Raw genomic sequence first — 23,407 nt, forward strand, 5'->3', positions numbered from 1 at the left:
GCGTCACTAGATGTTGTTGGTTATCAGCGTGATACTTGAAGTGTAAACAAATTTCCCTCCGAATCAACCTTGTAGCGACCATCTCGAGGAAGCAGATCAGAAACATCATGTCATCTCAAAATAATCGAAATATTTAGCAGTTACCATAATGCAGCCTAGCGATACACACAACCCCTTCATTTTTTGCCACTGGTAAAGCAGCCGTGACAAGGAAACTAGCACTACCCTGTTCCATGCTCTTTAGTTGGTCGGGACCCGTTTGTTTTTTTTTTTGCACACGTTTTTCTTTGCGCAAACTGAAGAAAAACTCAAGTCTGCAGCGTTTTGTGTAGAACCTAATCTGTCAGACAAATGTTATGATTTCTTTAACTTTGTTTGATCAAAATAGCCGAAAATCTTCCAGTAAGGAACTAGGTCTTGGTTATGAAGCAAGCTAAATACCACTTTGGAGACTTTATGACCTCCTTAACGCTAAGAACTACGTCACTTCCATGTCATTTCAAAGTAATTATTCTGCGCACGTTAATAATGGTTGACTGGGCAGGTATTTCAAGATTGTAAATCTTTGGATATTGTATTTTGTCGACGGTATATCTGAAAAATATATTAACAGTTTTATAAAATAATTAGGATAGTACGCGCATCACTTGAATTTTGATTGGTTATGTGTTGTCAGACGCGCGTTTTGATTGGCTGGTAGAAAATATAAGCATATATCAAGAAGTAAGAAAACAGAATTTTCCTTCATTTGTGGAATTGTCTTTAAGAAATATTCTATAAAAGCAATAAAGGACTTTTTCCGCGTTTCCATAGCCTCATCTAAACACTCTGGGGAGTTGGGAGAATTCTCGACAGTTATACAAACCTTCGACTGGGTCTCGGCTTTGCATAACTGTCTGGAATTCTCCCCCACGTGTTTAGATGAGGCTATGGAAACACGGAAAACGTCCTCTATTGCTTAATTAAGGTGCTCCTCGAAGAGGGAAATGAGCTCAATAGAAGCTTGATGATTCAAGGTTCAAGCACGTCATTTTTCAATAGTTTTTCGGTGGTGCCTGTCTGATCATCGTTTGAGTTTCCAGGGTCCCATTTGGCCCTCAGGGGAGATTCTAAGCTGTCTGGGCTTTCACTGACCATCACCTCATCTACTGAGTTGTCGTCTACAAACTTGATTTTGTGAATGATAACGTCGTAAGAGAGAAATGATTCATTGACGTCTATCTGCTGACCGGGTGAGTTGCTACCTGTGGATTCGCTGCTGGCCAACACGTGATTCACTAAGTTTTTGTCTTTGTTGATCACTTCATCATCAGTGTAGACATCGTGAAAGAGATGAGCGTGAGGCAATGGAGTCAAAATTAATAATGATCTCCAGGATTTTCCGAGGTGTGGCCTAGATAGATAGTGGCCGAGGCATTACTTGAAACAGGTTGAAAGGCATGTGCCGCCCCAGGACCGAGAGTGGAAACAACGTGAATGTTGACATTAAGTGTTTGCTGATCCCCGTCAATAGTACTCTTAACCATATGCTGTAAGTACGATGAATTGAACTTTGGAATGAATTCCAGGAAAGGAAAATCGTCATTTTCCAGGAAGTTTTCTTTCATTTATGCGACAATTTTTTCTCATTTTCTCTGGCGACTTGAAGATACCAAGGCCACTTGATTAAACGCATTATAGTAACCCTGGTCATCAATCACTTGATAGCTCCTTTTGATCTCCAGTAACGCATGTATGCAGACTTCGCCGTGTTACTCCAACGTTTGACAGAAGGGATAGATTCTCCTGTCGCGAGTGTAAGCAAAGCCATGTATGTTTCATTGGAAAGTGCTGAAGGTTTTCTAACTCCTCGTCCTCTTCTTTCAATATGCAATATAAAATGGGAAAATGTGCAATATTTCGCAGTGACAGAAAATCAGGAAGACAAAGGAAAACCAGAACAGCAATAAAGCCCGATGACTGCATTTTTGAAAACAAGGCTAAGTTGATTACAGGCGTATTTTCCACTGATAAAAAGGGACTCGACACGAAGTTGTGAGCCATTGTTCTAGACAGCCTTAACCAATATCCCTACCACTACCAGGAACTAAACGTTGAGCCACGAAGTACTTTCTTTTGAGTTTTGCAAATCATGTACTTTGTTGAAGTAAAATTCCCATGGAAGACAATTAATGGATACATTGGGAACAAGATGCGTTTTTCCATCCCCAGGGCAAAGAGAATAATCACGATGGCTTGTTTGGCCACTCCACACCATACCATCATTAATATATATGGTAGGAGCTGTTCAGCATGACATGCAGCCTGCGTATCACTGTCACTGAGGATGGAAAGGGTTAAAGGTGTCATGACTGGACGTTAGTGTTGTTAACACTTTTTACTCTCAACCGTACTCCATCCACAACTGCTGAAACGGCCATTGTCGTCTTGTGTTAGACAGGCACTATTAGGAGGAAAAGGGTGAACATGAAGGTAAACAAAAGCAATTAAAACCCAATGTCTTTCTCATTATTGACTTTTTATCTTGCTTTTTCTTTTAATCCAAAAATGCTGAAACAGACTGAAACAGACTGAAAAATCCCGCCAACAAATAGAGGGAAACGCAAAGAAAAGCAACATATATGAAAGTCTTGATGAACAACAACTATCCCTTGCAATTTACCAAGAAATGTGACTCCGCACGCAAAGCCAGCCATCGCGACTCCAACACTAACAACACTACAAATGAAGTAACAACACCTTTAGTTGTCCTACCCTACGTGAAAGCCGCAACAGAAAGAGTGTCGAGAGTGCTACGCAACAACGGAGTCAAAATTGGTTTTAAACCACTTAGCACTTTAGGCACAATGTTTTCAAGACCAAAGGACAAACCAACCCTGTTTCAGTCTCGATGTATTGTATACAAAGTAAACTGCCTTGATTGCGATATAGCATATTATGGCCAAACGGATAGAGCTCTTGCCACAAGGCTTAGTGAACATAGAAGAGCTGTCCGTGTTTGCGACGGCAATTCTAAAATTGTGCAACACGCAAACCAATTTGGCCATAATATGGACTTTGACCACGCCACTATAGTTGACAAGGCAGTTGACTATCACAAGAGACTTTTCCTGGAGGCTTGGCATTCAAAGAGAGACCAGAATGCGAGGAATGAACATATCGAAATTCCTGACATTCCTAATGTTCCTCGTCTCGCGCAGAGATCACGTGAACTCAGGCTTGTAGTCACGCACACACGCAAATATGAACCGTTGAAAGAAGCTGTCGCTTTTTTGTCAAATTCAAACCGAGGATGACCGAAGGTTTTCGGTCGAAACAATTTAACCAAGTTTTTGAGGACGTCGTTTGACGTTCAAATAAATCAGTGTCCAACATTTCTTATAGTCATTACACTGTCAACATGTTGGAAATCACATAAGGAATGTTCACAAGCTAGAAAGGTTTTGATTGAAGGACAGCCAGGCGTGGGAAAGACAACCTATTGCAACAAGATTGCTTACGACTGGGCCACGAAATGCAAATCTGAAGGTCCAAGTGTTCCTTTTTGTTGAAATGTAGAGAAATTACTTCTGATTTATGGGGCGCTCTTGATAACCAGCTTTCATTTACCCAGAAACAAAAGAAGAAAAAAGAAAAAGAAAAGCTTTTTACCTTCGTTCGGGAACATTATTCAAAGGTTTTGCTGGTACTTAACTTTACGGACTGTATGAGTTGCCAACCCATAAATTACCTCGCTATGAAGAAATCATTCAAGGGAAAATGCTTCCAAAATGTTACTTAGTGTGTATAGCACGTCCCGAAACTGGGATAAAAGTACGAGAATCCTGCGACACTTTGTCAGAAGTCGAAAGATTTACCAAAGACGATGCTGAATATTTCATCTGGAAATGTTTCAAAACCAAGGAGCATCTGTCAACAATCTGTTGTAATTTTGATTAAAAATAGAGTATTCGTCATTATGGAACATGCCTTGTAAACATTTAATTTTGTACGATGTGGCGATGTATTGGTGAGGAGGTGCAATTTCAACCCCAGAGCTCTTCTCTTTTGCGCATTACTAAGGGAGAGAAGAGATCTGGGGAACCCTGAAACAACTTGTCTTCTCATTGGTTTTCGTGAAGAACAAGCAAAAGCGTCTCTAATTGGTGCATTCATGTTAGCACGAGGAGTGAACAGGCGCCGTAAGATTCAGATAACCAAATTTTGGCTATAAAAACCATACGGCGCAGAGTTTCCCAGAGCCTTGGGTCGATCCAAGGCTCGGGTCACGAAAATGTGAGGAGGTGCAGAATACAAAGCTGCGAGGCCATAAGGCGACCCCGCCTTTCTCTTCTCACCCTGACCAAAACATTTATGTCGAAGATCGTTACAAAGTTTTGACGTTTTATCTCAAATAGGAAGACTTGCTCTGTCAACATCGGTGATCCTATCACAAGTCTATTGTGTAGTAAAACCTCCAATCGTCATTACTAAGTCGGGTTCTATGGTAAATGAAGCATTGCAACAAGATTTGAGGAGCACTTTGGTTACCGCACAATTCTTTCATCTTTCTTTAATAAAATTGGGAATACTTTTGTTCTAAGCCATAATAATATAATTAATTCACTTGCTCTGGTTAAAATAAGAAAAGATTTCTAACTAGTCCTTCCAAGTTTGCTTCCTATATCCGAGGGACTGGGGTATTAGTATTAATTTTTTTCGGTACTAACAATATTTGGCATGTCAACATCGGCGCAAAGTTATATTGTTTGGTTCATTTTGGCACTTCCTTGTAATTCTCCATCATGAGAAATGGGAATTGAAGGTTTCCATGAAAAGTCCACGTGTTTCCAAAAAAATTAAGAAGTTGAATAAACTCCTTTACTTTCTGAAACAGTTCACGATAGAAAACATGTTAGGCCTCAAAACTGGAACGAAGGAGGGAAGCAGATCTATTACTGATGTTTAATGGTAAGACTCCGGTTCGAGAACGCAATCTGCAGGCTCTCAACTGTGCGGTAAAAAAGCAGGCGAGTTAACTAGTTAAAAAGAATGATGGTTAGCAAATCATTTACTGATGTAGCAAGTGAAGAGATCAAGGAGTACTATGAAAGCCATGGGCAATACCTTCCATAAGTGGATCAGAGGACATCGATACAGAATCGAATACAGAGTAAGAATTTATTGTTTTCAATATCGGAAAAATATGTACTGTGGTAGCTTCTTATTTTATTATGTTGATAAATAATTTTAAATGGAAAAGAGAAAATGTTGTGCATGCTGATATACGAGCCCTCAATAAATGGTTGCGTAGTTGCTTAATCTTATGCAGTCTTCCTTTTAATTTTAGGCTGCTGAACAAAATGTATAATCCTTTAGCCATTTGCAACACTTTTACTTTTATAATAGCCCAGTCTCCACCTACCCCTCCAACCTTAAAAGAGTAGTGACCCTTCCAAAACGGGCAAGCCGTGTAATTACAAAGAGCAAATTTGATGCACATACTGACCCTTTATTCAAAGAACTCAAAAAGTTAAAACTTGACTCTATCATTAGGTTTCATACTTGCAAATTCATGTACTTATATAGACATGGCTTGCTACCAGAAAGTTTTGATAATATGTTTCCTCTTAACAATGAAATTCAACCTTTATAATATAATAATTCAAGTCTTTATAATATTACTTCGTATAATATTACTTCGAATAATGGTAAAACTGGGAACTCATTTTTTACCGTAAACAGGAGAGAACGTTATGGGGTTACATAAAAAAAATTGGTAAGTTAACAAGCTAATTAGCGACGGGTGCATTTTAACCCGAAGTCCTGTTTTGATGCAGGGGTTTCTGATCGATGTTATAAGGAACGCAATTGCATTTCGTGATTTATGGGCCCGAGTGATGTTTTGAAAGTTTTCAGAAAATTGCACGAGCTTTAGGCCAATGCAATTTGAAAACTTTCCAAACATCACGAGTGGCCAGAAATCATGAAACGCACCAGCAAGTTCATATGATATTTTATTTATCATATACTCAACAAATTACAGAATTGCTGTGTCCATAGAAGCGTCCGTTTTGTACTCTCTAAGCTCTTTTGGCATAGTCATGTTTGAATACATAATAAATGAAGTAATATGTAACTTTTTTTGATTTTGAGTTTGAAAAAAAGTAATAACTTGATTCGACTTTCAATTAACCGTTCAAAGAAGGCATTTGACTTGAAGCTCTTCGTTACGGTATATCTTCAACATACTTCACAACTTCAGACTATTATTACAATGAAGAGATCTTTGAACAATTGTTTTTCCTAGGAGCAACAATCTGAAGAAAATTCTTCCCTAGTTTCATTTATATTTATCTCGCCCTTTTCAGGATATGTCAAGTTACTTACCCGAAGATTCTTTATCTAGTCAGAAAGGGTTGCCTCTTTACATTTTTCTTTCATTTAGGCTTCCCTTAAGGGGGGTGGTGCTTAACTACAGAAAGACAACGGTTGTTAAGGAAGATTTTTAGTCAAAAAGCCCTGCAAAAAGGTTGCAACTTCTTTTTAAAAATCCCCCAAAAAAGGTAACTGTAGAGTCAAAAGGACTCGAGAAATTATTATTTTAATGATTCCCTGGCAACAGTTTAGTAGTTAAGAGCCACCCTTCTTAAGGGCATAAAAAATTGAGCACATTTCAGCTCCTCACTGCCCGACTGCTCTTTAACAACAGCGTCTCATAATGAGTGATGCCAGGGAAAGAAAATTTCCGATAATTACAACTTCCTGTTTTTGGAAATTTCGATCACGCGACTTTTCCCCATGAATAGTTCACCATTATTCATTGTGGGGGATACAGAGTTAATCTTTGAAGTGATTTAAAGTTTTGGAAGGATGCTATTGAAGTCTGCTTAAACTCAGTAAGGCATGTGTTATATTAATACGATATTATGTAAGAATTACAAATCAGTTTTTACTGTTTTAGCACCTTTTCAGCTTTCTCGTTCCAATTAACTGATTCTTTTAAACAGTCAATCCGCCAAAATTGCTGTGTTAAAATTTATGTTGAATTCCTTTTTGGCTCGGGAACAGATCCTGTGCATTCGTTCTCGATCACTGTAAGCACAGTAGATTAAAGTTCTCTACCTCCAAAAAAGTTTATAAAGAAAGGTGCACACGAAACAAGGAATTCGTTTTGTGACTCGTTAGTATATATTTCACTTTGTACGGTTGCTTCACTTCTCATCAATATCAATAGAAGTATAAAATGTTTTCACCAAAAATGATAGGTTCAAATTGAGCGAAGCGCTACATTAAAAACTGTCAGTTCGATCAGTCATCAAGATTCGAGACGAACAGCGCTTCGCCTGTACTTGCATTCGAGGGTTTACTGAGCTCATTTCAAAATTTCCACGTGGTAAAGTAAATGCGTCTGTGATCAATTTGAGATCTAATATTAATATTCTGAAAGTGATTTTAATGATGATATACTTCATCATGATCAATACGATATTATGAGAGAATCAAAAATCACCTTTTATTGTTTTAGACGTCTTTCAGGCGTCTCGTTCCATACGTTATGATAATGTTATCTTCGTCATTTACCAATTCAAAGGTTGGTTTTAAGTGCATACGGTTAAGCTTGTCACGCAAACCGAACATTGTATCTGATTTAACTTAAGATGGGTCTTGTACGTTTGTCTTGCTTTCTGCCCTATTAAATTATTTTTCTGAAGTTTGTCAATGTCATGTATACTTTGATGGATACCGTGACGTCCTCAAGATATTTATATCTTCCCATTCTTTCATTTGGTAATTTTACTACTGGCAAATATTAGTCTAGCTTACGCAAACTGCGTTTTATAAGTGAGCAAGAATTTTAAAATTTGCACAGGGAACTTTAAAAAAATATATATACATTTTGCATTTTTCTTTACGAACACATCATTCATTCAGTATTAAAAACAGGTTAAGTCAGATTCGAGTGAATTTACCAAGGTCCGATTCCACGAACAATGCCGTGCTAACAGTTGCATGTTCGCTTTTAGGAGAGGCCCTTTGTTGCCTCTGGCTCCAAAAAGTCTCTGGCAAACCTTACGCCGAATAATATTGCGGAAGTGAGAGTTGTACAAAGCTAAGGTAAGAAAGATCTTTGTTGAACAAGAATCGTAAAGAGAAGCTTGCGCACAAGTCGCTTGGATCGACGATCAACTTTGAAATAGAATTTTCATGATCTTTATAGTTAATTGTAGTAAGGTGCATGTGTAGTCTCAGAACTTTGCAGTATTATGAAAACGTAAAACATGGTAGGATATGGAAAAACTAGAGAAGATTTCTCTTCTCAAGGGATAAACTTGAAGTCATACTTTTAATAAATTAAATGAAGTAAAACCAAAAGAGGAAGCAATGAAAGGTCATTGCTCCTACTAACCTCCTATCGCAGACTCCTTTAGGTAAGTCGTTTCTGGGTGGGAGGAACGATTGACCATAAAAGAGTCTGCGATAGGAGGCTATGCTTTTACCCGATTTCGGTTCTTCTTTCCTATCATCCTGTCTTTTTCATATGTTACAATTTGACGCTAGGTTTTACGTATGCATGATAGACAATTTTTCTAATCTGGACTGTTTGTCGAATGTTACATTCAAAGTTTGTGAAGAAATTGTGTAATCATAAAGAAATAGCCGGTGAATGAAGCTTTGAAAAAATGAACAAATCAGCAAAGTGCACTGTTTTCGTCATAAGAACAAGAGATACGATATCTCAGTGGTTTTATTGAGATCTTGCAAAACAATCAAACGAAGCTGGTTGCCTTCGCTCGATCCAACATTGCTAGACAGTTTGGCGTCCAAGTGTTCGATTACGAGTTTGATTTTTGTGTTTCCATAGAAACTTCTGTTTTGCACCGTATAACCTATTTTGGAATAGTCAAGTGTGAGTAAATAATAAATGTAGTAATAACTAAGTTATCTTTATTTTGAGTTTGGCAACAAGTAGTAACGTGATTCAACTTTCAATTAACGGCTTAAAGAAGGCATTTGACTTGAACCTCGTCATTACAATATATATCTTCAACATGCTTCACAACTTCAGACTATTATTACAATGAACAGATTTTTGATCAATTGTGTTGCCTGGGAGCAACAATCTGCAGAAAGTTCTTCCCTAGTTTCATATCTAATTTTCTTGCGCTTTTCAGAAGATACCAAGCTTGTCACTCGAAGATTCTTGATCTGGTCAGAAAGGGTTGCCTCTTTACATTTTTCTTTAATTTAGGTTTGCCTTAAGGGGGGTGGCACTTAACTACAGGAAGACAATGGTTGCTAAGGAAGCTTTTTAGTCAAAGAGCCCTACAAAATGGTTGCAACTTTTTTTTTAATCCAAAAAAAAAAGGTAATTGTAGAATTAAAGGGACTCGAGAAATGATTATTTGAAGGAGTCTCCACCAAGAGTTTGGCAGTTAAGAGCCACCCTCCTTAAGGCCACAAAGCATTTCATTTGCTAACTGCTCGATTGCTCTTTAACAACAGCGTCTCATAATATATGAGTGTTGTGTGGGAAAGAGAATTTCCGGTAATTACAACTTCCCGTTTTCTCTAATTTCGATCTGGTGACTTTTTGCCAATGAGTAGTTAACAATTATTCTTTCTGGGTAAAACAGAGTTAATCTATATCCTTGAAGTGATTTAAAGTTTTGGAAGGATAATTTTGAAGTCTGTTTAAAGTCAATAAGGCATGCATTATATCAATACGATATTATGCAAGAATCACAAATCATATTTTACTTATTCAGGAACTTTTCGGGCTTCTCGTTCCAATTAACTGATTTCTTTAAACAGTCGATGCGCCAAAATTGCTATGTGTTAAAATTTATGTTGAATCTCTCTTTAGCTCGGGAACATATCCTGTGGAATCGCTCTCGATCACTGTAAGCAAAGGACGTTAAAACCTTGTACCTCGAAACAGGTTTAAAACGAAAGGTGCACGCGAAGTAAGGAGTGGGATTTGTGATTCGTCAGCACATATTTCACTTCTTACGGATGCTTCACTTCTCATCAATATCAATAGAAATATAAATCTACACCAAAATTTATATGTTGTCACTAAGGCTCAAATTAATTAAGGGAACGCCACATTGAAAACTGTCAGTTCGATCAGACATCAAGATTCGAGACAAACAGGGCTTCGCCTGTATTTGCATTCGAGGGCTTACTGAGCTCATTTCAAAATTTCCACGCGGCAAAGTAAATGCGTCTGTACTAAATTTAACCTCTCATATTAACATTCTGAAAAAAATTTAATGACGATACACGGATATTTTAGTCATTGTTGTTTTATTATGTTGCTTTCCACATTGATTTATTATGATGGGTGATATATTTAATGGTGTTAACTGTAGGTTGTACGCCATTTCACTGTTTCCTCATAGTATTAAAAAGAGGAACCAATTAGACAGTGGCTTGGTTGGATACACTTTTTTCAATGATTAAAATGCACCTAGTTTATAAAATACATTGAAGAACCTAAACTGCCTAATCCAGCACCAAGGATGGTGTTTTTTTAGTACTTTACAATGGACGCTCCTGTAATCAACACTCTTGTGAGTAGACAGCTATAAGATTGATTGAAGGCAAGATGAATTAAAATAATCAGCAGAGTATGTCGTTCTCTTCATTAACACAAACAAGCCCTTGGCGGAACAATCAAATGAAGCAGGTCAGTTTCGTTCGGTTCAACATTGCTTGTCCGCTAATGGCTTCCCCATTGATTTCCGATGTGTATTCCCAATTTTCTTCTTTTGCTTGATCAAGTGTTGGCCTATATGAGATTAAGAATTTGATTTTGATAAATTCGATTGTGTCTCAAGAACGTCATATGAACTCAAATATTTCGTTTTGTTTCAGTGGTTTTTCAAAAACAAAGCTTCCTTTCCAGCCTCTGCAGTAACTCTCGATAACTGGATAACTGTCAATTCAATTAGTTTGTAACAACCCGGGAAAAGATAAAAGGCCCACTTTATGTCCTTCATTGGAAAGAAATATGCTTCTGGAAGCCAAAAAAATATATTTAAGCAATAGAGGACTTTTTCCTTGTTTACATAGCCTCATCTAAACTCGTCAAGGGTAGAGGGAGGGATATAATGCTCTCATCAAACCTTTATCGGCCCCTTGTTTCTAAATATTCTAGAACCGCCCATGCTTTGTACGGTCTTGTACTGTTATGCCATTCATCTCACCTGCAATCACCCCTTATTCTCTTTGCAGAGGACACTTTCTCCGTAAAGAGAATGATCGCAGATTAGCATGGGTCAAAACTATCTGTAATGTCAAGGTTTCACTCTATGTGATACTGTGACGATGGTCTTGCACTATAATCAAAAAGAGATTACTTAGGGGTAAACGGGTGGGCTAGTGCATTTTCATGATCCTCAACATATTGTCCCGTGGCCTTGTTCTTCCCATCGTCGGTGGTAGGACCAGGGTGGGCACATGAATTCTTGCGTCTCACCCCGACTGACAGTTTCAGTTACAATATGAACATGGACATCTCCTTCAACTGAAAAAACCGGGCAAAAAGGAAAAAATAAAGGGCGTGTGGGAAAGGCGTGGGGAAAGGCCGAAAAGGGTAAGGCTACCCACGAAAACGCTTTTTTTTTTTTGAACTTCTTCTGGTAAGACTCCGGCTCGAGAGCGCAGCCAATCTGCAGGCTTTTAAGTGTGTGATAAAAAAGCAGGCATGTTAACTAGTTAAAAAGAATGATGGAAATAAAGCAAATTACTTACTGCAGCAGCTAGTGAAGAAATCAAAGAGTACTTGCCCTCAATCTGTGAAAACCATAGGTCATACTTCCATAAGTGGACCAGAGTACATTGATAAAGAACTGAATACAGAATAAGAATTTATTTTTTCAATATCGGCAAAATATGCACTGTGATAGCTTGTTATTTCATTATGTTGATAAATAATTTTAAATGCTACTGGTGCCGATCCATTCAAATTTGTGTTTTTGTTTTGTAGAAGAGAAAATCTTGTGGACATTGATATACGACCCCTCACTGAATGGTTGCATAATTGCTTGGTTTTATGCCTTTTAATTTTAGCTGCTATACAAAATGTATAATCGTTTAGCCATTTGCAGCACGTTTACTTTTATAACCGCCCAGTCCTTAATATATTACCGTACACAGAGTCATTATTGGAGGTCATTCATCAGAATGGATGGAGGTGTCCCCTGGTGTCCCTCAGTGGTGTCCCTCAAGGGAGTATATTAGGGCCACTTCTTTTCCTGCTGTATGTAAATGACTTCCCCCTAAATGTAAGCTGTAGTACAGAGCCTTTTGCAGATTACAGTGTACTTTATCGTAACATCGCATCTGTAGATGATTGTGTTGAGTTTCAGAGTGGCCTTCTGTCTGTTGCCTTCTGGTGTGACTTGTGGAATGTCACGCTGAATCCTGAAAAGTGTAAGGCCCTACATGTTACCAAGTCTAAATGTCCTTTAGTTCATCAGTATGTGAGAAATGAGAATAATCTGTCGTCGGTAGATAAACATAAGCACCTGGGTATTTGGATTGAATCTTCTTTAAGGTGGGACGCTCATATCAATTACATGGTTGGTAAGGCAAATCGAGTGTTGGGTTTAATAAGGAGAACATTCGGGCCCAAAGATCCTGTGGCAATTAGAACAACTTTTAATGCTTTAGTTCGTTCTATTTTGGAATATTCCTGCCCAGTGTGGAAGCCTTATTTGGTTAAACACATACACAGTATTTAATCCATCCAGCGTCGTGCTACTCGATTGATATGTGGATCTCATAAACCTTACTCTGAAAGGCTGACTGAATTAAACTGGTCATCATTGGAGCTTAGAAGGAAATCCTCTGCTTGCTTCATCTTTACAAGATAATTCATGGCTCTATTCTGATATTGACTATACCGCAAATGTGGATCTGACTGGCCCAACAAGAACTAGAAGTGACCACGACTTTAAAATTAGGCCTAAAGCAGCGAGGACAAGCGATTTTAAATTTTCATTTTTTTAACCGTTACATTAATGGCTGCGCACCCTGCGAGCAGAGCCTCCTTTTGTCTTTTCCTTTACTGACTAGGAGAAAAGGAGGCTCTGCCCGAATCGCGTCAACAATTTGAAGCCGCCGCAGCCCGAACTTCTGGACTAGTCAATCGTGTTTTCTCTCGTCAAACAAGTTTTTCCAGTCCGAGCTTCCGTTTAGTGACAAAACCGATCGTTATAATTGAGCCAGCAGTACCATGAAAAACCAAGATGGCGGCGAGATCTGGCATATTAGGCTTGGATTCGAGACTGTATCCTGGCAACATGCAGCGCATATACAATAAAGATCAAAATCGAGCAAGCAAATGAAAGGCACTGCTAGTAGGGTGATGGCTGCGGAACTCTTTACCAAACTCGGTTATGTCTGCTTCTAGCTTAAACTCGTTTAAAACTTTACTACTTAATTATCTTTGTAAATAGATAGTTATTTTAGTTTTCGTACACAATGTGTAATTATATATTAGATATACTATTCTTAATTGTTTTATCTTTTATTTTTTGGAGGGCAGTTTTTATATGGGAATTCAGTTTCCCCCTATTGCTTTCCTTTACCTATTGTACTTTTGTATGTATATTTTCATTTGTACGTTGGTAGGAAGCTTTATTAAAATTAAACTTATACTATAACCTTGTTTCAAAAAACTAGCTTATAAAATACAAATGTGTTATGACAATATTAACTTTGTCATTCACGAATTCAAAGGTTAGTAGTTGTGTGCATACGGTAAAGCTTGTCACGCAAACCTAGAAATGCATCCGATTTAACTAAAGATGGGTCTTGTACATTTGTCTTGCCTTTTGCCCTATTAAATTATTTTTCGAAAGTTTGTCAGTGTCATGTATATTTTAATAGAGACTGTGACGTCTATAAGGTATTTATATCTTCCCATTCTTTGATTTGGTTATTTTTCCCCTCGAGTATATAGTGTAGTTTACTCAAATTATGTTTTGCTATTAAGTGATCAAGAATTTCAAAATTTGCAAGCAGTACTTCAAATCTAAATTATACATTTTGCACTTTTCTTTATTAAGAGAAACACATGATTCATTCAGTATTAAAAACAGGTTAAGTCAGATTCGCGTGGCTTTACCAGGTCCGATTCCACGAACAATGCCATGCTAAAATTTTCATGTTCGCTTTTAGGAGAGGCCCTTTGTTTCCTCTGGCTCCGAAAACTCTCAGGCAAACCTTACGCCGAATAATCTTGCGGAAGCGAGAGTTGCACAAAGCTAAGGTAGAAAGATATTTGTTGAACAAGAAGAGCCTCCTACCGCGGACTCTTTTAAGTAAGTCATTCCTGTGCGGGAAGAACGATTGACCATAAAGGAGTCTGCGATAAGAGGCCATGCTTCTACCCGATTTCGACTCTTCTTTTTTGTCATCCGCTTTTTTTACGTTCCGAGAAAGAAGTGAAGGAATTGTGCAATCATAAACAAATGGCCATTTGCATCCAACAAAGCTGCGGGTTATGATAACATTCCAATGTCCCTCATAAAGGAATCTATCCAATTAATCTCTGAACCTTTAGCTCACATTATTAACTTATCAATTGCTAATGGCATTGTACCTGATAAAATAAAGAAAGCACGGGTAATACCTTTATTCAAAGCTGATGACCAGTCGTTGTTCACTAACTATAGACCTGTTTCATTTCTACCTAGTTTTTCCAAATTTCTTGAGAGAATAATTTACAACCGTTGAAATGATTATCTAGCTAATTCAGTTAAATGTCCTTTGTGATGAGCACTATGGCTTCAGGAAAAATCACTCCCCTACACTTGCTTTGGTTGATTTGCATGATAAGATTTCCTCTTCTTTAGATCGTGGTGATATAGCTGTTGGTATTTTCCTTGATCTCTCAAAAGCATTCGATGCAGTTAATCATTATATTTTATTTGACAAACTTGAGCACTATGGTATATGTGGACTGGCCTTAAAATGGGTAAAAAGCTATTGCATTTTGAAGATTTCAATGGTAATGTCTCTTCTCGCTTTAACACATCCTGTGGGGTTCCTCAGGGCTCTATTCTAGGGACTTTATATTTTTTCTTCTTTACAGCAATAATATAGTCAATGCATCTACGACACTACAACTGATTTTATTCGCGGACGATACCAAAGTTTTTATGTCCGGTAAAGATCCTGAATATTTGGTTAATCAAGCTGAATATCGACGGTTAAATAAGTTGTCCGTATGGTTTAGGGTTAATAAGCTTTCAATGAATCGTTTATAGTGTTCAAACCAAACCAAACCAAAAACGTAGAAGTTATAATTTTCAAATTTTGATAAATGAACAACAAATTGATCAAGTTAAAGAAACAGTTTTCTTGGGTGTAATCATCGATGAAAACCTAACCTGGAAGTCTGAGATCTCATGTGGCTAACAAAGTGTCGAAATCAATTGCAATGATACACAAATCGAGTTTTTATTTATCTTCATACTCTTTACGTGCAGTGGCCGATCTAGGAATATTTTAAGGAAGGTGAATTGAAATAATCGAAGTATAAACTCTGACAAAAGACCAGATAGTTTAGGGTGCCCTTTTGACTCTGTCTAATATGTATGCCATTAATATAAGTGTTCACGCCAGCAGTTACTGTATCTCTTCCAGCAATGATCAAAATACAACAAAAAGCAGCTAAATAGAAAAAAAAAAAGAGCCAAAATGGGGGGTGGCTAGCCACCCTATTCACCCACCCTGGATCTTCCCCTGACGTGTATTGTACTATTCACTTGTTTATCCTTACTTATTTTACTGTAATATAGCTTGGGCGTCCGCCTATGAAACTAACCTTGTTCGTCTGGTAAAATTGCAGAAAAGAATGGTGAGAATCATAGATAAATCTCATTTTAATGCTCATTCTGATCCTATATTTAAGAAACTTGGAATCCTAAAATTCCATGATCTTAACCTGTTGCAACTTGGTCAGTTCATGTTATCCTATCAAATGCGGACTCCTCCTCCCAAGTTAGCTAGCAAATTCACTCTAAACAGTTCAATTCACACATATTATTCGAGAAACTCTCATGCATTTCGTTTCCTTTTCTGTCGGACTAACATTAAACAATTTTCTACTTTCTATCAGGGACCTAAATTTTACAATTCTCTTGACATTGTTATAATCAATTCTTCCTCAACAGCTTCCTCCAAGAAAGCACTAAAGTCATTCTTTTTTAACAACTATTGTGAAAATTAAGTATTTTGTTCTTCCTATGGCAAATTGTTTTCACCCTGCAATTTTACTTTGACAACTGTTTACATATTTCAACCGGCCTTAATTAAATGACTAAGTGTTTGTAATTGTATGCTTCATTACCAACTTGTAAGTTTAAACGGTTTTTAATTTTCGTTCATTACTTTATATTTCAACACGTTAAATAACTAAATGTTTGTAATAATTGTATTCTCCGTTGCCAACTTGCATGTCAACGATAGATAGATGCTTTTACTTGGGGAGATCTAATTTACATAAGCTTAGTAGTTTCTTTTAGACCTCCTCTCCACCAATGTAATTCAATAATTTTTCTTTCCATCTTATCTTTTTTGATTGTTCATATTTGCATTTTAATTTCTTTTTTCTGTGCCAAATAAAAAATTAAAAAATAAAATTGATGTCATCATTTTTTTAGCGAACGGCACTTTGGGTGTGATGCCCAACGCGTTTGCTAATTAGAAAGGTCTCTGATGAGTCCCTTGGTCGGAATGAAACAAGCTTCGTAAGAATAACCACGAACAATGTATTTTGGCAAGTAATTGTCATATTTAACTTCCGTTTTGCACTCTATAACCTATTTTGACATAGTCATTTTTCAGGAAATAATAAATGTAGTAATAACTAACTTATCTTCACTTTGAGTTTGGAAACAAATAGTAGCGTGATTTAACTTTCCATTAACCGCTTAACGAAGAAAGAAGGCATTTGACTTGAACCTCTTCATTACGATGCATCTTCAACATACTTCACAACTTCAGACTATTGTTACAATAAAGAGCCTTTTGAAAAAATGGTTTGCCTGGAAGAAACAGTCTACAGAAAGTTCTTTCCTAGTTTCATTTATATTTTTTTCGCCCTTTTCAGGAAGATTCTTGATCTAGTCAGAAAGGGTTAACTCTTTACATTTTTCTTTAATTTAGGTTTGCCTTAAGGAGGTGTGGCACTTAACTACAGAAAGACAATAGTTGCTATGGAAGCTTTTTAGTCAAAGAGCCCTACAAAATGGTTGCAACTTTTTTAAATTTTAATTAAAAAAAAAAAAGTAACTGTAGAATTAAAGGGACTCGAGAAATGATTATTTGAAGAAGCCCCTAGCAACAGTTTGGGAGTTAAGAGCCACCTTCCTTAAGGCCACAAAGCATTGAGCACATTTCAGTTGCTAACTGCTCGACTGCTCCGTAACAACAGCGTCTCGTAATAAGTGATGTCTGGAAAATAAAATTTCCGGTAATTACAACTTCCTTTTCTCTGTAATTTCGATCTCGTGACTATTCCCGATGAATACTTAACAGTTACTCATTCTGGGTGAAACAGAGTTAATCCTTGATGTGATTTAAAGTTTTGGAAGGATATTATTGAAGTCTGCTTAAACTCAATAAGGCATGTATTATATCAATACGATATTATGTAAGAATCAAAAATCACCTTTTATTGTTTTAGACGTCTTTCAGACGTCTCGTTCCATACGTCTCGTTCCATAGGTTATGATAATGCTATCTTCGTCATTTACCAATTCAAAGGTTGGTTTAACTTATCTGATTTAACTCAAGATGGGTCTTGTACGTTTGTCTTGCTTTTTGCCCTATTAAATTATATTTCTGAAGTTTGTCAATGTCATGTACATTTTGATGGATACCGAGACGTCCTCAAGATATTATTATCTTCCCATTCTTTCATTTGGTAATTTTCCCACTGGCATATATTACTCTAGTTTACGCACATTGCGTTTTATAAGTGAGCAAGAATTTTAAAATTTGAAAAAGAGAACTTGAAATGTAAATTATACATTTTGCATTTTCCTTTATAAGCACATCATTCATTCAGTATTAAAAACAGGTTCAGTCAGATTCGCGTGACTTTACCAGGTCGCGATTCCACGAACAATGCCCTGCTAACATTTGCATGTTCGCTTTTAGGAGAGGCCCTTTGTTGCCTCTGGCTCCGAAAAGTCTCTGGCAAACATTACCCCGAATAATTTTGCGGAAGTGAGAGTTGTACAAAGCTAAGGTAAGAAAAATATTTGTTGGACAAGAATCGTAAAGAGAAGCTTGCGCACAAGTCGCTTGGATCGACGATCAACTTTGAAATAGAATTTTCATGATCTTTATAGTTAATTGTAGTAAGGTGCATGTGTAGTCTCAGAACTTTGCAGTATTATTAAAAGGTAAAACATGGTAGGATATGGAAAAACCAGAGAAGGTTTCTCTTCTCAAGGTATAAACTTGAAGTCATACTTTTATTAATGAAGTAAAACCGAAAGAGGAAGCAATGAAAGGTCATTGCTCGTACTTGCCTCCTATCGCAGACTCCTTTTAGGTAAGTCGTGTCCGGGCGGGAGGAACGATTGACCGTAAAAGAGTCTGTGATAGGAGGCTATGCTTTTACCCGATTTCGGTTTTTCTTTCTTTTCATTCTGTCTTTTTTATATGTTACATTTTAAGGGCCCACAGACGGATTTTTCGCGCGTTGCTAAGGAAGTGAAATGTTACTTCCGGTAATTGACGTCATCATATCATGAGCTGACAAGAAAACCCACTCACAAGCAAAAGTCACTGCATAAACTGTTGTTTCCATCGACGGTTTTTCCTCGCCCTTCCTCGCGCTCCTTCTCAGATCAACTGCGCATGCGTAAACGAACTGACAACGAAAAAAGCTAAATTTCCGGCGGTTTTAAATTGAATCAATTTTTTTACATGCCACGTTTCACCCCAAAATACAGAATATAGCTAAGCATTAATTTTTTTTAAATCATCTTTTTTAAAAAAGGTTATGGGTATTTCAGTATCGTTTATGTCTTTAAAAAGATCATTTTTTAAAATAAAAAGAAAACTATACTTGGTTGGATGCAAAAACGAATACAAATTATCAAACCATCGATTAAATACCCAAATTGCGTAGCAAGGGGACAAATTTAGAGTTTTCCTTTGTTGATCACGTGACCATGGGCGTGGTATGATGACGTCATATTTAGGGTCATTGGCTTACAAAAGTTGGAAACTGACCAAAATAATGCCAAATTTTCTCAAATTACTTAACCATTACATCCTTAGCAACGCACCCCAAAAAATACGTCAGTGGGCCCTTAACGCTAGGTTTTACGTATGCATGATAGACAATTTTTCTAATCTGGACTGTTTGTCGAATGTTACGTTCAAAGTTTGTGAAGAAATTGTGTAATCATAAAGAAATAGCCGGTGAATGAAGCTTTGACAAAATGAACCAATCAGCAAAGTACACTGTTTTGGCCATAAGAACAAGAGATACGATATCTCAGTGGTTTTATTGAGATCTTGCAAAGCAATCACACTTGGGTTTCCTCGATCCAACGTTGCTCGACAGTTTGGCGTCCAAGTGTTCCATTACGAGTTTGATTTTTGATAAGTGATTGATTTAGATGTGTTCAAAGGAGGAACTCAAATTTTCACGTTGAGTTTTATCGTGTTTTCTTTTTTTGTCTCCAAAGTAAACATCATGCCTTCCACCCTATTAGGCGCCTCGTTGATTAAACGGCAGAATTTGGCAACTAAGCAATCAGCTGTTAATAATTCGTCACAAAATTGACAACTCCCTTTAGACATATTTTTTTCAGAAACCGAGTTAGAAGCGACTGAACATAGATATGTTATTTTTTTCGATGGTTTACATTGAGAAACCTATTTTTTTACATTCAATTTTAATCCTCATTTACAATGAACATACGGGGAAGAGGTTGTCAACCTTCAGTCTTAATAATTTTTATATTACTTCGAATAATGGTACAACTGGGAACTCATTTCTTACCGTACACAGGAGAGAACGGTTTGGGCTTACATTAGGAAAATTTGAAGTTGACAAGCTAATTATCGGAAGGCTCCTTTTAACTCGAAGAACTGTTTTTATGCAGGGTTTTCTGATCGATGTTATAAGAGTAGGAAATCGTATGAACGCGAGTGCATTTGGTGATTTATGGGCATGAGTGATGTTTTGAAAGTTCTCAGAAAATTGCACGAGCCGTAGGTGCATGCAATTTGAGAACTTTCAAAACATCACTAGTGGCGATAAATCGCGAAATGCACAAGCAAGTTTATGCGATATTTTATTTATCATATACTCAACAAATTACTGAATTGCCGTGTTTCCATAGAAACTTCTGTTTTGCACCGTATAACCTATTTTGGAATAGTCAAGTGTTAGTAAATAATAAATGTAGTAATAACTAAGTTATCTTGATTTTGAGTTTGGCAACAAGTAGTAACGTGATTCAACTTTCAATTAACGGCTTAAAGAAGGCATTTGACTTGAACCTCGTCATTACAATACATAATTATCTTCAACATACTTCACAGCTTCAGACTATTATTACAGTGAACAGATTTTTGATCAATTGTGTTGCCTGGGAGCAACAATCTGCAGAAAGTTCTTCATATCTAATTTTCTTGCCCTTTTCAGAAGATACCAAGCTTGTCACTCGAAGATTCTTGATCTAGTCAAAAAGGGTTGCCTGAGGGGGGTGGCACTTAACTACAGAAAGACAATGGTTGCTAAGGAAGCTTTTTAGTCAAAGAGCCCTACAAAATGGTTGCAACTTTTTTTTAATCCAAAAAAAAAGGTAATTGTAGAATTAAAGGGACTCGAGAAATGATTATTTGAACGAGTCTCCAGCAAGAGTTTGGTAGTTAAGAGCCACCCTCCTCAAGGCCACAAAACATTGAGCAGATTTCAGTTGCTAACTGCTCGATTGCTCTTTAACAACAGCGCCTCTTAATGAGTGATGTCTAGGAAATAAAATTTCCGGTAATTACAACTTCCCGTTTTCTCTAATTTCGATCTGGTGACTTTTTGCCAATGAGTAGTTAACAATTATTCTTTCTGGGTAAAACAGAGTTAATCTATATCCGTGAAGTGATTTAAAGTTTTGGAAGGATAATTTTGAAGTCTGCTTAAACTCAATAAGGCATGTATTATATCAATACGATATTATGCAAGAATCACAAATCATATTTTACTTATTCAGGAACTTTTCAGACTTCTCGTTCCAATTAACTGATTCTTTTAAACAGTCGATGCGCCAAAATTGCTATGTGTTAAAATTTATGTTGAATTCCTCTTTAGCTCGGGAACATATCCTGTGAAATCGCTCTCGATCACTGTAAGCACAGGACGTTAAAACCTTGTACCTCGAAACAGGTTTAAAAAGAAAGGTGCACGCGAAGTAAGGAGTGGGATTTGTGATTCGTCAGCACATCTTTCACTTCTTACGGATGCTTCACTTCTCATCAATATCAATAGAAATATAAATCTACACCAAAATTTATATGTTGTCACAAAGGCTCAAATTAAGGGAACGCCACATTGAAAACTGTCAGTTCGATCAGACATTAAGACTCGAGACAAACAGGGCTTCGCCTGTATGTGCATTCGAGGGCTTACTGAGCTCATTTGAAAAAGATTTTAATGACGATACACGGATATTTTATTCATTGTTGTTTTATTATGTTGCTTTCCACATTGATTTATTATGATGAGTGATATGGTTAACTGTAGGTTGTACGCCATTTCACTGTTTCCTCATAGTATTCAAAAGAGGCACCAATTAAACAGTGGCTCTGTTGGGTGCACTTTTTTCAATTATTAAAATGCAACTAGTTTATAAAATGTATTGATGAACCTAAACTGCCTAATCCAGCACCAAGGATGGTGTTTTTTTAGTACTTTACAATGTACGCTCCTGTAATAAACACTTTTGTGAGTGGACAGCTTTAAGATTGATTGAAGGCAAGATTAATTAAAATAATCAGCAGAGTATGTCGTTATCTTCATAACCACAAACAAGCCCGTGACGGAACAATCCAATGAAGCAGGTTAGTTTCGCTCGGTGCAACATTGCTTGTCCGCTAATGGCTTTCCCATTTCCCATTGATTTGCGATGTGTATTCCCAATTTTCTTCTTTTGCTTGATCAAGTTTTGGCCAGTCTAGGATTAAGAATTTGTTTTTGATTAATTCAATTGTGTCCCAAGAACGTCATATGAACTCAAAATAATATTTCTTCTTGCTTTCAGTGGCTTTTCAAAACAAAGCTTCCTTTCAAGCCTCTTCAATAACTCTGGATAACTCGATAATTGGCAATTCAATTAGCTTCTAACAACGCGGGAAAAGATAAAAGGCCCACTTCATGTCCTTCATAGGAAAGAAATATTCTTCTGGAAACCAAAAAAACTATATTTAAGCAATAGAGAATTTTTTTTCCGTGTTTACATAGCCTCATCTAAATACGAGGGGGAGTTGGGAGAAATGGAGTCGTCAAAGGTAGTGGGAGGGATATACTGCTCTCTTCACAAATTTATTGGCCACCTTCTTCTAATTATTCTACATGCGCCCCTGCTTTGTACTGTTACGGCATTGATCCAACCGGCGATCATCCGTTCTTTTTTTTGTAGAGGACACTTCCTCTGTAAAGAGAAGAACGCTTGATCGCAGGTTAGTACTGGTCAAACCTCTTTGTCATGTCAAAGTCTCACTCTATGTGAGAAACGGGTGGGCTAGCATTTTCATGATCCCCAACACAGTTTCTTGTGGCCCTGTTCTTACCGCCGTCTGTGGTAGAAACAGGGTGTGCACATGAAATCTTACGTCTCACCCGGACTTACAGTTTCAGTTACAATATGAACATGGACATCTCCCATCAACTAAAAGAACCCGGTCAAAAAGGAAAAAAAAAAAAAAGAAAGCGTGAAGGGAAGGCGCGGAGAAAGGCCGAAAAGGTTAAGGCCACCCACGAAAACGACAATTTTTGTTTTTGTGAACTTCTGATTAATGGTAAGACTCCGATTCGAGAACGCAATCTGCAGGCTCTCAAGTGTGTGATAAAAACGCAGGAATGTTAACTAGTTAAAACGCATGATGAAAATGAAGCAAATTGTTTACTGATGTAGCTAGTGAAGAAATCAAAGAGTACTTGCCCGCAATCTGTGGAAACCATGGGCAATACGTTTATAAGTGGACCAGAGGACATTGATACAGAATCGAATACAGAATAAGAATTTATTTTTTCAATATCGGCAAATATGCACTTTGGTAGCTTGTTATTTCATTATGTTGATAAATAATTTTAAATTCCTATGGTGCCAATCCATTCAAATTTGTTTTTATTTTGTAGAAGAGAAAATCTTGTGGACATTGA

The 23,407-nt window shown here is 37.2% G+C and overlaps 2 long non-coding RNA genes across 2 annotated transcripts; one reads left to right on the plus strand and one right to left on the minus strand.

Moving 5' to 3' along the window:
* The first annotated feature begins 6,830 nt into the window (after positions 1–6,830).
* On the plus strand, positions 6,831–14,852 carry LOC138029595 (uncharacterized). The gene is made up of 3 exons (XR_011127895.1): positions 6,831–6,883; positions 8,007–8,097; positions 14,173–14,852. It is a non-coding gene; the product is annotated as an uncharacterized lncRNA (long non-coding RNA).
* LOC138030074 (uncharacterized) lies at positions 10,297–12,405 on the minus strand. Its single transcript, XR_011128030.1, has 3 exons — positions 12,136–12,405; positions 11,740–11,837; positions 10,297–10,774 (listed from the first exon to the last, which is right to left on the minus strand). It is a non-coding gene; the product is annotated as an uncharacterized lncRNA (long non-coding RNA).
* Positions 14,853–23,407: the final 8,555 nt, after the last annotated feature.

This window comes from Montipora capricornis, chromosome 13, assembly GCF_036669925.1.
Source record: "Montipora capricornis isolate CH-2021 chromosome 13, ASM3666992v2, whole genome shotgun sequence".
Classification (NCBI taxonomy): domain Eukaryota; kingdom Metazoa; phylum Cnidaria; class Anthozoa; order Scleractinia; family Acroporidae; genus Montipora; species Montipora capricornis.